This window comes from Phyllostomus discolor, chromosome 10 (genome assembly GCF_004126475.2).
Source record: "Phyllostomus discolor isolate MPI-MPIP mPhyDis1 chromosome 10, mPhyDis1.pri.v3, whole genome shotgun sequence".
In the NCBI taxonomy this organism is placed as follows: Eukaryota; Metazoa; Chordata; class Mammalia; order Chiroptera; family Phyllostomidae; genus Phyllostomus; species Phyllostomus discolor.
In genome coordinates, this window is record NC_040912.2 from 45,155,636 (window position 1) to 45,168,346 (window position 12,711).

The following is a 12,711-nucleotide window of genomic DNA, read 5'->3' on the forward strand; positions in this document are numbered from 1 at the left end:
CCCTCTCCCACATACAGCATCACAACACAGCAACGATGGTTGCCCCTCCCTGGTGAACACCTAAGGCTCTGCCCCTTACTACATAAAAGGTGCACTGAGACAAAAAAAAAAATGGCCCAAATGAAAGAACAGATCAAAGCTCCAGAAAAAAATACAACTAAGTGACAAAGAGATAACTAACTTATCAGAGGCACAGATCAAAACACTGGTAATCAGGATGCTCACAGAATTGGTTGAATATGGTCACAAATTAGATGAAAAAATAAAATCTATACTAAGTGAAATAAAGGAAAATGAACAGGGAACCAACAGTGACGGGAAGGAAACCAGGACTCAGATCAGCAGTGTGTACCAGAAGGAAGAAAGAAACATTCAACCAGAACAGAATGCAGAAACAAGAATCCCCACAAATGAGGAGAGACCTAGGAACCTCCAGCACATCTTTAACCTTTCCAACCTCAGAATCATAGAGGCACCAGAAGGAGAAGAGGAAGAGCAAGAAATTGAAAACTTATTTGAACAAATAATGAAGGAGAACTTCCCCCAATCTGGCAAAGGAAATAGACTTCCAGGAAGTCCAGAAAGCTCAGAGTCCCAAAGAAGTTGGACCCAACGAGGAACACACCAAGGAACATCATAATTACATTAGCCAAGATTAAAGATAAGGAGAGAATCTTAGAAGCAGCAAGAGAAAAGGAGACAGTTACCTACAAAGGAGTACTTATAAGACTGTCAGCTGATTTCTCAAAAGAAACTTTGCAGGCAAGAAGAGGCTGGAAAGAAGTATTCCAAGTCCTAAAAGGCAAGGACCTACATCCCAGATTGCTCTATCCAGCAAAGCTATCATTTAAAATGGAAGGGCAGATAAAGTGCTTTCAGATAAGGTCAAGTTAAAGGAGTTCATCATCACCAAGCCCTTATTATATGAATTGTTAAAGGGACTTATCTAAGAAAAAGAAGATAAAAAATATGAACAGTAAAATGACAACAAACTCACATTTATTAACAACCAAACCTAAAACAAAACCAAAAATCAACTAAGTAAACAACCAGAAAAGGAACAGAATCACAGAAATGGAGATCACATGGAAGGCTATCAGTGGGGGAGTGAGAGTGGGAGAGGGGAAATGTACTAAGAATAAGTAGCATAGATGGTGGGTAGAAGATAGACAGGGGGAGGGTAAGAATAGTATAGGAAATGCAGAAGCCGAAGAACTTATATGTATGACCCATGGACATGAACTAAAGGGGGGGAATGGAGATGTGAGGGGGTGCACAGGGTGGAGGGGAATAAGGGGGGAAATGGAACAACTGTAATAACATAATCAATAAAATATATTTAAGAAAAAAATACAATGGACAAACATACTTAAAAAACTTTAAAAAAAAACCCCTCCTTTAGGTAGAAAAAGGTTGTCATTTCCATACACCTAGAAAACCCATTAAATCACACTTTTCAAAATATATAGACTGATGTTAATTTACAATGTGTCCTTGGTCATGCATCACTTTTATGATGTAGTTGTCTCTGTGTGTTCCCTTGATATTTTAAACTATATACCTATGTCAGTCTAGAATTTTACTTTTGAGATTCAGCTTACATTTTTAAGGCACTGCTTTTTGTACATTTTCCATGTATCAGACACTATGCTAAATGCTTTACAATTGTCATAACAAACTCAGGCACTAAGCATTATTACACCCTTTTTATAGAGGAGGAAGCTCAGATTTAGAGAAGCTAATTTACTTTCTGAGGGCACAAGGCTAGTAAGATGTGGAGGCATGCCTCAGATCTATGTTTGTTGGGTGGACAGATTCAATAATTAGACTATCTTCTCACTTGCTTTTTATAATGCTAATGTGATATTATGTTGCTTAAGAAATACCATCCAGCAATTAACAATAGCTTGTGCAGGAAAATGAAAAAATGTAATTCCTATTTCCAAAATCAAAGTTTCCACAATTTACATTGTTTAAAACACCATCACAAAGCATCACCATTAGGTAACATATATTTACCATCCAGGTGGGTGGAGCTGTGCACTACCTGTGCTCAGAGTTTCCCCAGCATTAAGGGCTGATGGTTAACCCTCCTATAAAACAAAGTATTCTCTGCTTCAATTCTTAAAGTCAGAGAGCGCAAAGCTAAAGCCCTAAGCACTCCCTACATGGATCCAGACAAAAAATGAGATGTAGGTTTATCATAAGCATGTCAGTGTACACTGTGGGGGACATTAGTGGAAATAACAATGTTTTGTAGAAATTCAGATTAACCTACAACCTCTGTCATGTTTGGTGCCATTAGTAAGATGAAACTTTAATTATGAGTTAGATCTATTTCTTTCTTTCTTTCTCTTTCTTTCTTTCTTTCTTTCTTTATTTTATTTAAAAAAAACACAAGATTTATATAGTATCCTGCAACCTAGGTCTTCCATGGAAGGATAAGGATTTGTGTGATTTCTAGTACAATCATAGTGAGCTTAGTGTTTACAGAATGTCACAGATTTGCAAAGACAGCCTGAGGTTCACCCTTAGGTTAGTCTTGGTTCCCATAAGAAGATATTCAACTCCTAATGATCAAGAATTAGACTTCAGTTGTTTTCCAGATGTCTGTGGATAAGCCCAGATGACTGTATAAAAATCACTGGAGCCCTGGCCGGTGTGGCTCAGTGTATTGAGCACTGGCCTGTGCACCAAAGGGTCACTGGTTCAATTCCCAATCAGGACATATACCTGGTTTGTGGGCCAGGTCCCCAGTAGGGAGCACATGAAAGGCAACCACATATTTATGTTTCTCTCCCTCTCTTTCTCTTTCCCTTCCCCTCTGTCTAAAAATAAATAAATGAAATCTTTTTAAAAAAAACACTGGAAAAGTATGTTTAACATACAGACAAATGGGCTTCACCCAGGAGAAGTCTGGGTGAAGTAATAATAACAACAAATACTTATATAGTGTTTACTATGTTCCAGGCACTGTTTTAAGCACTTTGCATTTTTTCATTTAACCTGCTCAATGACCCCTGTGAGGTAAATATTTTTTTTGATCTAATAATTCTTTTTTTAAATATATTTTATTGATTATGCTATTACAGTTGTCCCATTTCCCCCCTTCTCTCCCCTCCACCCTGTACCCCCTCCCACCCACATTTCCCCCTTTAGTTCATGTCCATGTGTCATACTTATGAGTTCTTTAGTTTCTACATTTCCCATACTATTCTTGCCCTCCCCCTATCTATTTTCAACCTACATTCTATGCTACTTATTCTCTATACCTTTTCCCCCTCTTTCCTCCTCCCACCCTCCTGCTGCTAACCCTCCATGTGCCCTCCATTTCTGTGGTTCTGTTCCTGTTCTAATTGTTTACTTAGTTTCTTTTGGTTTTGCTTTAGGTGTGGTTGTTGATATTTGTGAGTTTGCTGTCCTTTTACTATACATGTCTTTTCATTATCTTCTTTTCTTAGATAAGTCCCTTTAGCATTTCATAAAATAAGGGCTTGGTGATGATGAACTCCTTTAACTTGACCTTATCTGAGAAGCACTTTATCTGCCCTTCCATTCTAAATGAGAGCTTTGCTGGATAGAGCAATCTGGGATGTAGGTCCTTGTCTTTCATGACTTGGAATATTTCTTTCCAGCCCCTTCTTGCCTGTAAGGTCTCTTTGGAGAAATCAGCTGACAGTCTGATGGGAACTCCTTTGTAGGTTACTGTCCCCTTACCTCTTGCTGCTTCTAGGATTCTCTCCTTCGTTTTTACCTTGGCTAATGTAATTATGATGTGCCTTGGTGTGTTTCTTCTTGGGTCCAACTTCTTTGGGGCTCTCTGAGCTTCTTGGATTTCTTGGAAGACTGTTCCCTTTGCCAGATTGGGGAAGTTCTCCTTTATTATTTGTTCAAATACGTGCTCAATCTGTTGCTTTCCCCCTTCCGATTCTGGTACCCCTATAATTCGGATATTGGAACGTTTAAAGGTGTCTTGGATGCTCTTAATCTTTTCCTCAATTTTTTGAATTCTTATTTCATCATGCTTTCCTGCTTGGTTGATTCTATCTTCCTTCTGGTCCACTGTATTGTTTTGAGACTCATATTCCTTCCTTTCACTATTGGCTCTCCTCCGCGTGTCTTCCTGCATCTGTTTTATGGTACTCTGCATTCTTTCATCTAAATTTTGTCCAAAATCCACCAGTTCTGTGAGCTTTCTGATCACCAGTGTTTTGAACTGTGCATCTGATAGATTGGCTAGTTCTTGGTCGCTCAAAAGGATGAGTCCTGGGGGACTGATCTGCTCTGTTGAAAACATGGTTTTTTTTCCCCCTGTCTCTCCTTTTTTTTTTTTTTTTTTTTTTTTCTGGTCTGGTTGCTCTTGTTACGGTGGGGGGCGGAGCCTTAGGTGCTCACCAGGGCTGGGCACCCCGGTCGCTAGATTGTTGGGGGTGGGGCGGGAGCGGGCGGGAGCAAACAATGGGGGTAGTTCCGTTCCCCTGGACTCAGACCCTTGTCTGGGCTTCTGGGCCATGAGTTCTGCCCTGGTGCACAATCGCTACCCCTCTGAGTCTGCCAGCCGCAGCTTGCGTACTCAGGGATCACCGCTGCCTTCTTATGCGCCCGATGGCTTTTGCGCCGATTTCGCGCCAAACCTTCCCCCGACCTCCGCACGCGCCGCCAACCCCGAGCCAGCCCCGCGCCCGCAGGCTCGTCTTCTCCTACCAGTCCGGATGAACGCGTCTACTTCAACTTCTTGGCTGCCCGACTTCCATTCAGATAAATCCTCTGCTGGATCTGGGCGTTATTCTGATAGTAAATTATTGTTGTAAATTATTGGTTTTCTAATCTTGGTTGTACGAGGAGGTACGGTGCGACCACCTATTCCTCCGTCTTGCCGGAAGTCTGATCTCAAGGTAAATATTGTTATTATCATCACCAGCCATCAATGATGAAACTAGGGTAGTTAGAGGTTAGGGAACTTGCCCAAGGTTACCCAGCCAGTTGGAAACTGAGCCAGATTTGGGCATAAGCTGCCTAGCTTCAGAGCATGAACTTTTAACTTGTTTGTTACAATCCCCCTAATTTGTACGTTAAAAAGTTTTGCGGGTTACTGACATACACCACGACATGGAACCCTGACAACTGTCAACTGATGTATGAATCTTCTTCTCTTATAACCTCATATTTGGCTGTCTCTGAATTATGGCTGGGAACCCACCACCTCAGGAAAGCCTATTTTATTTTTTAAATTTCTAGTCATTAGCTATTGCATCCTCTGCTCCATGGAGACTAAATCTGATCCTGCGAAGAAAACTGACTTGTGAGTAAGTAAGGTGGTATACTGGGTTGTCTCATAACTCGTATGGTTTAGGAGAGCTCTTTGTGTGCTTCCCTTCCCAGCCCTGTGTTTGATGATGTTTTGGTAGCTCGAAATCCACCTTGATGGGAGTTTGACACCACAGGAATTGGCAAACTACAAACCAGGGCTTCTGGTCAATGTTTAACCCCAGAGAGCTGGTGGTTAAACATTGACCAGCACACCACTGGATTTATGGCATGATCCCCAGCGCAAGCAATGACTGGCTACCTGGCAACTACCATATTTTGCCATGTATAATGCACACTTTTTTGCTCAAATTTTTTAAGGAAAAATAAGGATGCACATTATACATGGGTAGTACCTGAAATAACTTGTATCTGTTCTTGTGTTTTGTAATTATTAATTATATAAGATTTCTTGTACCATAATATGTTCAACAATAAATACTAAAATTGCTTTGTAATACAAAAAACAAGTATCTAAATATAAATAAATATTTAAATTTAAAAATTAAAACAAAAGATGTTTTTCGTAAAAGTGTAGGCCAAAAACATTGGTGTGCATTATATACAGCAACATACTACATTATCTCAGGTACATTCTTTAAATAATCCAAGCCTCAATTTTCTCATTTGTAAAAATGGAAGGAATAGCACCTGTGTAAATCAAATGGAATATGAAATGTGGAAGAATTTGCCATCGTTTTGAAGAGATGAATGAAGAGTAGGCACTTTTTAAATAGTGTTCCTTTTCTTTCCATGTCCCAATGACTCCCCAAAAATGAAAGATATCTATTGTATTCCTCCATGTCTCTTTCCCAAGCTATTTTTTTTCAATCTTACTCATTTGTCACTGTTTCCAGACCCTTTGCATATTTCAAAATGTATCACACACAGATCACAACTCTAGCTTCCCTTGGGATGTGATTCAGTTCTTTCTCTGAGTCCCTGAAGCAGCATCTCATTTGTGGTCTCAGGCTGGTCAGCTGCCCTTCCTGCTGCAGCTCACTCTGCTGCCACTGGCTCTGCTGCTTGTGCCTGACACCTCTCTCACACATGGGCACCAGAGCCCAACAAAGGTCACAGTTCTATGGAACTGTGGGAGACAACTCCTATTCCCATATGCTTGATTATCTTTTATAATAAAAGATGTGTTACTCGGACCCCAAAACTCCAAAAATCTTGAAGAGTTTTGGTGAAATTACTGTTTAATTGTTTTACTCCTGAAAGGTTTTCTTAGACTCCACCAAGGAATAAATGCTAATCAGCCACAAAATTAGGCAGTATAGAGCTTTATTGGGGTTTGCGCACCCATGCTCACCCAGGCAACTCCCCACCCACCCCGCGCGCTCCCCCACCTCCTCACAGCGAGGGGGGGGCCCAGAAAAGCCTCACCAAGCAGGGAAAATGGCGGGGTTTTATTTTTGGGTTGGCTTTCCGTGGGAGCTGGGGATTGGCCCCTTGTGAACAAAGCGGCAACATATCATTGGTGGTTTCCCTTGTGTCCTGGTTTGACATCAGCCATCTCTTCCGGGTTGTAGTTCAGCCACCATTTTTATTTTAGTCCAGCTGCTGTTTTGTCCTACTCCGTCCATCCTAACAACCCCCTTCTCCTCTCCATTGAAATCAGGCATTAATTTGAGGGGGAGGGATTGCGTATATCAGCAGAAAAATTCAAGTGGCAAACAAAACTTATGCCCAGACCACTCCCTCCTTTTGGTTCTGTTCTATTCGCAGAGGTTTATTTATCTATCAACCAACCAGACACACCTATGCCACCTGAATTCCAGTGATGAACTCCAATAGACTCAACCTGGGGGATCCTATAAGATTTCTCATAAAGCACTATAGTTGTATGCCCTGACTGGTATGGCTCAGTGGGTGTTGTCCCACAAACCAAAAGGTCATCAGTTTGATTCCCAGTTAGAATACATGCCTGAGTTGCAGGCCAGGAGAAATGCTAAAAAACAAAACAAAATGAAAACCACTATAGTTTTATAAAAGTTGTCTAAAATAAATAACTCTGTTTTTTAGTCATCACACTATTATTAATGTAAACTGAACTTGTAATTTGCAAAAAGATTGTCTTTAGGTTGTCATTTAGTCTTATCTTCCACTAATCTCATATATTTAAGTTACATCTTCGAATATAAATGGAGAGCTTTTAAGTTTATACCTAAGAAATCCATACATATTACAGTAGGCCTATCACTCCAGTGGAGCGAGGGCATTTCAGGTTCTGATTTGGTCTCTATCAAATATTTTTTTTTTACTTTTTAAAAAATATATTTTATTGATTATGCTATTACAGTTATTCCATTTTACCCCCCTTTATTCTTCTCTGCCCTGCATCCTCCCTCCCACCCTCATTCCCCACTCCCCTTAGATCATGTCCATGGGTCATACATATAAGTTCATTGGCTTCCACATTTCCTATACTATTCTTAACCTCCCCCTATTTTCTACCATTTATGCTTCTTATTCCCTGTACCCTTCCCCTATTTTCTCCTTTCCCCCTCCCCTCTGATAACCCTCCATGTGATCTCCATTTCTGTGATTATGTTCCTGTTCTAGTTGTTTGCTTAGTTTGTTTTTGTTTTTTTAGGTTCCATTGTTGATAGTTGTGAGTTTGTGGTCATTTTACTGTTCATAGTTTTTTATCTTCTTTTCCTTAGATAAGTCTGTTTAATATTTCATATAATAAGGGCTTGGTGATGATGAACTCCTTTAACTTGACCTTGTCTGGGAAGCACTTTTTCTGCCCTTCCATTCTAAATGATAGCTTTGCTGGGTAGAGTAATCTTGGATGTAGGTCCTTGCCTTTCAATACTTGGAACAGTTCTTTCCAGCCCCTTCTTTTTTTAAAAAAGATTTTATTTATTTTTTAGAGAGGGAAGGGAGGAAGAAAGAGAGAGAGAAACATCAATGTGTGGTTGCTGGGGTTCATGGCCTGCAACCCAGGCATGTACCCTGACTGGGAATCGAACCTGTGACACTTTGGTTCACAGCCCGCGCTCAATCCACTGAGCTACACCAGTAAGGCTTCAAATATTCTTTCGTGTGGCAAAAACATAACTAAAGTTACAAGCTTTTACTGAAAAATAACAGGAGGAAAGACCTCATGGAAAGCTGGACAAATGTTTGCCATTTAGGATGCAGCAGTAGCTCTCCTGAAGCCATCCAAAGGCGAGTGCCACGACCAGTTTTGAGGCCCAGAATTTGTCTTTTTCCTTCTCTATCTGTTTTTCTATTAACTTTTCTTCCATTGTCCCCTTTTGCTGCTGCTTATTCCTACTGCCTTCCCACTTTATCTGGGATGCAAAATGCCCTTAATGTGAATCCAACGGGATCTGAGAGTCACAACTCCATCTGCCGCACACTATTGGACAGATTTCTCTGCTCACTCCTCACAGGCCACTGCTCTACTGAGACTAGCCTAACAGATGATTTTGGCTGGAATAATAATTCCTAGTCCACTAAAATTTTGTCAACACAATGGGGTCACTTGACAAAATGTGTTCATTTATTCAGCAAGTACTAATTGGTCAGCAATTATATCCCAGATATCATTATAACTGCTAGTGATATACCCTATGCCCCTGCCCACAGGGAGCACTCATTATAATGGGAAGGATGATAAATTAGGAAAATTAATGTAGGAATAAGTACCATTACATAAAAAAAAAAAAAACAATGTAATGAGATAGGGAGGTACTGGGTGGGGGCGGGGGGCAAGGCAAGGATTAGATACAGTTGAAAAGATAATATTGAAAAGCTAAAACTGAAATTGAAACTTGAGTTTGAGAGTTACTTTTGTCAAAATCTCTGCAAGAGCATTCCAGCACACTCCAGAGCATTCTAGCAAAGCCTGGGTATAGGAACAAGGTTGGTGTCATGCAACAGAGAAAAGGCCAGGGTGGTGAAACTATTGAAACGAAGGAGAAGATATCAAGAGATAAAATTGGAGAGGTGGCCAGGGGCAAAACCATTTAGAAAGTGGCACTAGAAAGCCACATGAGAGGGTTTTTTTTTAATAGTTTATTTTTTATTGAATTTTTTCCCAGAGTTTTTAATATAGAAGGTGTGTTAGGGATGGGGATAAAGATCTGGTTTAAACAAAGATTAGACTATAGTAACAAGAGAAAGTACTGCCTGGAGATGGTTTTACAAGGTGTTTGAGCCTGGTAAGCACTTAGTGCTTCATAAATTGTTCAGTCCAGTCATCCAGAAATTTCTGTCCCTCCATCTCTCTGTCTTTTATGACTTAATAAGCAAACTTTTGTTGCCAGACGGGGACCAGCCTAGAGCAGTTCTGCCTCAGGCCAGCCTGTAGTGTGTGGGTTCTTGACTTCATGCAGCAAAGATTTCACAATACGAGTCCAGTTGATTTTGAGAGTGCATTTATTACAGCTGGGGACAGTGAAACAAAGAAAGGACTTGGGGTAGAAGAGGCAAAAGGAGAGCCTAGGCAGTATTCTTTTGTCTCCCCAGAAACATCACAGGAAAGGGTGGGACTGCTGTTAGCTCACTGAAAAGTAAGAGAAAAAAGGGGCCATGGAGACAGGATTGGGGGCGGGGGGTTAAGCGCAGGACAAGCTTCTGCTGCCCACTCCTTTGCTGGCTGTGTTACAGGTGGGCACAGGTAACCAGGTTCTTGGTGATCACAGACAAAGATTTGAAGCAAACACACAGACTTTATAGCATAAAGAGAGCGAGCACATTTATCAAGCAATAGTACACTCCACAGAACATGGAAGCAGGCCAACTCTGAGTGGAGATTGACCTTAGGGGCTGGAGGGATTCTGTTCTTTTTTTTTTTTTTTTTTAAGATTTTATTTATTCATTTTTAGAGAGGGAAGGGAGGGAGAAAGAGAGAGAGAGAGAGAAACATCAATGTGCAGTTGCTGGGGGCCATGACCTGCAACCCAGGCATGTGCCCTGACTGGAAATCGAACCTGCAATGCTTTGGTTCAAAGCCTGTGCTCAATCCACTGAGCTACCCCAGCCAGGGGAGGGATTCTGTTCTTATAGGGCAGATCCTTCCTGGCTAGTTTTAGTGGGCTTTTATTGTGCATATTACAAGTAGTTGTATTACTTTAAAGCTACTGTGCATGTGGTCTCCCATGATTTTCCTCGATTGGCCACTGGAGAAGGGGGACACACAATGTTAATTTATTATAATGCTATTGTAATGAGTCAGGGGTCGAGTAGCATCTTCTGCACAGGTGCATTCATGAGTCACCATGATTCGGGCTTTTCCAGAAAGCAGAACAACCGGTCTTACAGGGTCTCTGTCTTGTATGGAGGTCCTTTATCTTAGCCCTGGGGAGCCTCTGGAGTTTCCTCCTTCCTGACAATCTCCTGCCTCAGTTGCAAGTCTCATGGGTACCCTTAGAGTTTAGGAGGAAGTAAACATTTCCTGCCAGGGAAGGGGCATACGTGTGCTCTATATCAAGTCCTGGCTGGTATCTTTTGTCTTGAAAGTTTTCTCTCTCTACTACTTGTGGTGACAATCTTAGGCAAGGGTTTCAACAGACTATTCATCAGCTTTCCAGGTGCGTTTTTTAATACACTGATGAATATCATTCTTTGCTGTGCTTTATTGTTATCTTGGGTCTGTATGACTCTAACTGGGTTTTTGTTATTTGTTCCCCGGCCTTCATCCAGCCTTGGTTTTAGCTGGAGAGCACAAACGACATTGAGTCCCTAGTCTCTATTTTCCTAACCAGGATGATTTAAACTATATGTATTCTCTAGTTAGGGAGCAGAGGTATAAACCATTTGCTCTCAAGTGTACTTGGTTAGGAAAAGAAGGTCTTTGTGATTCACTAGATAGCTGTAAATTGTTCAAATAGTTTGGCCTTGTTCATCTTGTCTTAGTTTCCCCATTCCACTGTCCCTGGAATTTTTCTAGCTTCTTACTGTCCTGCCACACTTCCGATGTTCTGCTTCAGAGAGAGTGGCTGAAGGTCACAGCCACCAACAATAATTGTTGAGATTCAAAACCAAGGTCCAGATTACAGTATGAAGGAGGATCAGCTGGATGACTAAGGGAACTGCTTGACTTCCCTCCCCGTGTCCTGCCTTCACCTCATTGGAAGAGTAAAAACTTGTCTGAAACTAAAAGACAAAAAATCAGCTGAAATGAAAAGAAAAAAAGCAATGCTATTCTTCATCAGGCTGGGAGGATAAACATAGACAAATAAAGCCAGCTGCAAAAATATCAGAAAGTATTGCTCCCCCACAGTCTTCTGGCAGCTGTAAAGTGCCACAGCCCTCCTTTTGGAAGGCCTACTGCTTTCTTTCCAATAATGCCTCAAAACCATTTTATTATTCCCACCTTTTATTTTAAAGATTTTATTTATTTATTTTTAGACAGAGGGGAAGGGAGAGGGAAAGAGAGGGAAAGAAACATCAGTGTGTGGTTGCCTCTAACGTGCCCCAACTGGGGACCTGGCCTGCAACCCAGGCATGTACCCCAACTGGGAACTGAACCAGTGACACTCTGGTTCACAGGCCAGCACCAATCCACTGACCCATACCAGCTGGGGATATTATTCCCACCTTTTATTGGGGATTCCTCATTCTTAAACCACCCTCCCCTCATAGTAGCACACACCCCTTGCTTTGCTTCTGCTTGTCATAAACCCAGCACAGAAACAGTATCCAATACAAAGCTAATCCCCATTTCCCTTAACTGCCTTCTCAGAATCTTTCAGAGTGAACCTAAACTTTGTGTTCCTCCTCCATTTTGTTGGGGTGCTATCCCTCACTGCGTGGGTTCAGTTAAATCTGATTTTGTCATCACAGGTTTATGCCTGGTGATCTTAATACCATCAGTTCCACTCTGTCTTGTCCCTGCTTCATTTCCACTAGTGATGATGAAATAATGGGTTTTCTTTTTTTTTTATTTTTTAAAGATTTTATTTATTTTTAGAGATTGGGGGAAGGAGGGAGGAAAAAAAGGGAGGGAGAAAGAGAGGGAGAGAAACATCAGTGTGCGAGAGATCACATGCCCCCAACTGGGGATCTGGCCCATAACCCAGGCACAGTGCCCTGATTGGGAATCAAACCAGGGACCTTTTGGTTTGCAGGCTGGCACTCAATCCACTGAGCCACACCAGCCAGGGCTGAAATAATGGGTTTTTCTTAAAGTAATGACAGAGTTCCCTCTTGCTACAATATGGAATTACAAATATATTATTGATATTACAAGTTTGATGCTTGAGTTTACTTTTTCACTAATAAAAATGTTAGTTTTAACATTAATCATAGGTCATGTTAAAATAAATAAAGGAAACTTGATTTAAAATGGAGTCAGGCACTGGCTGGTGTGGCCCAGTGGTTTGAGCGCTGGCCTGAGACTGAGAGGTTGCCAGTTTGGTTCCTGGTTGGGACACATGCCTGGGG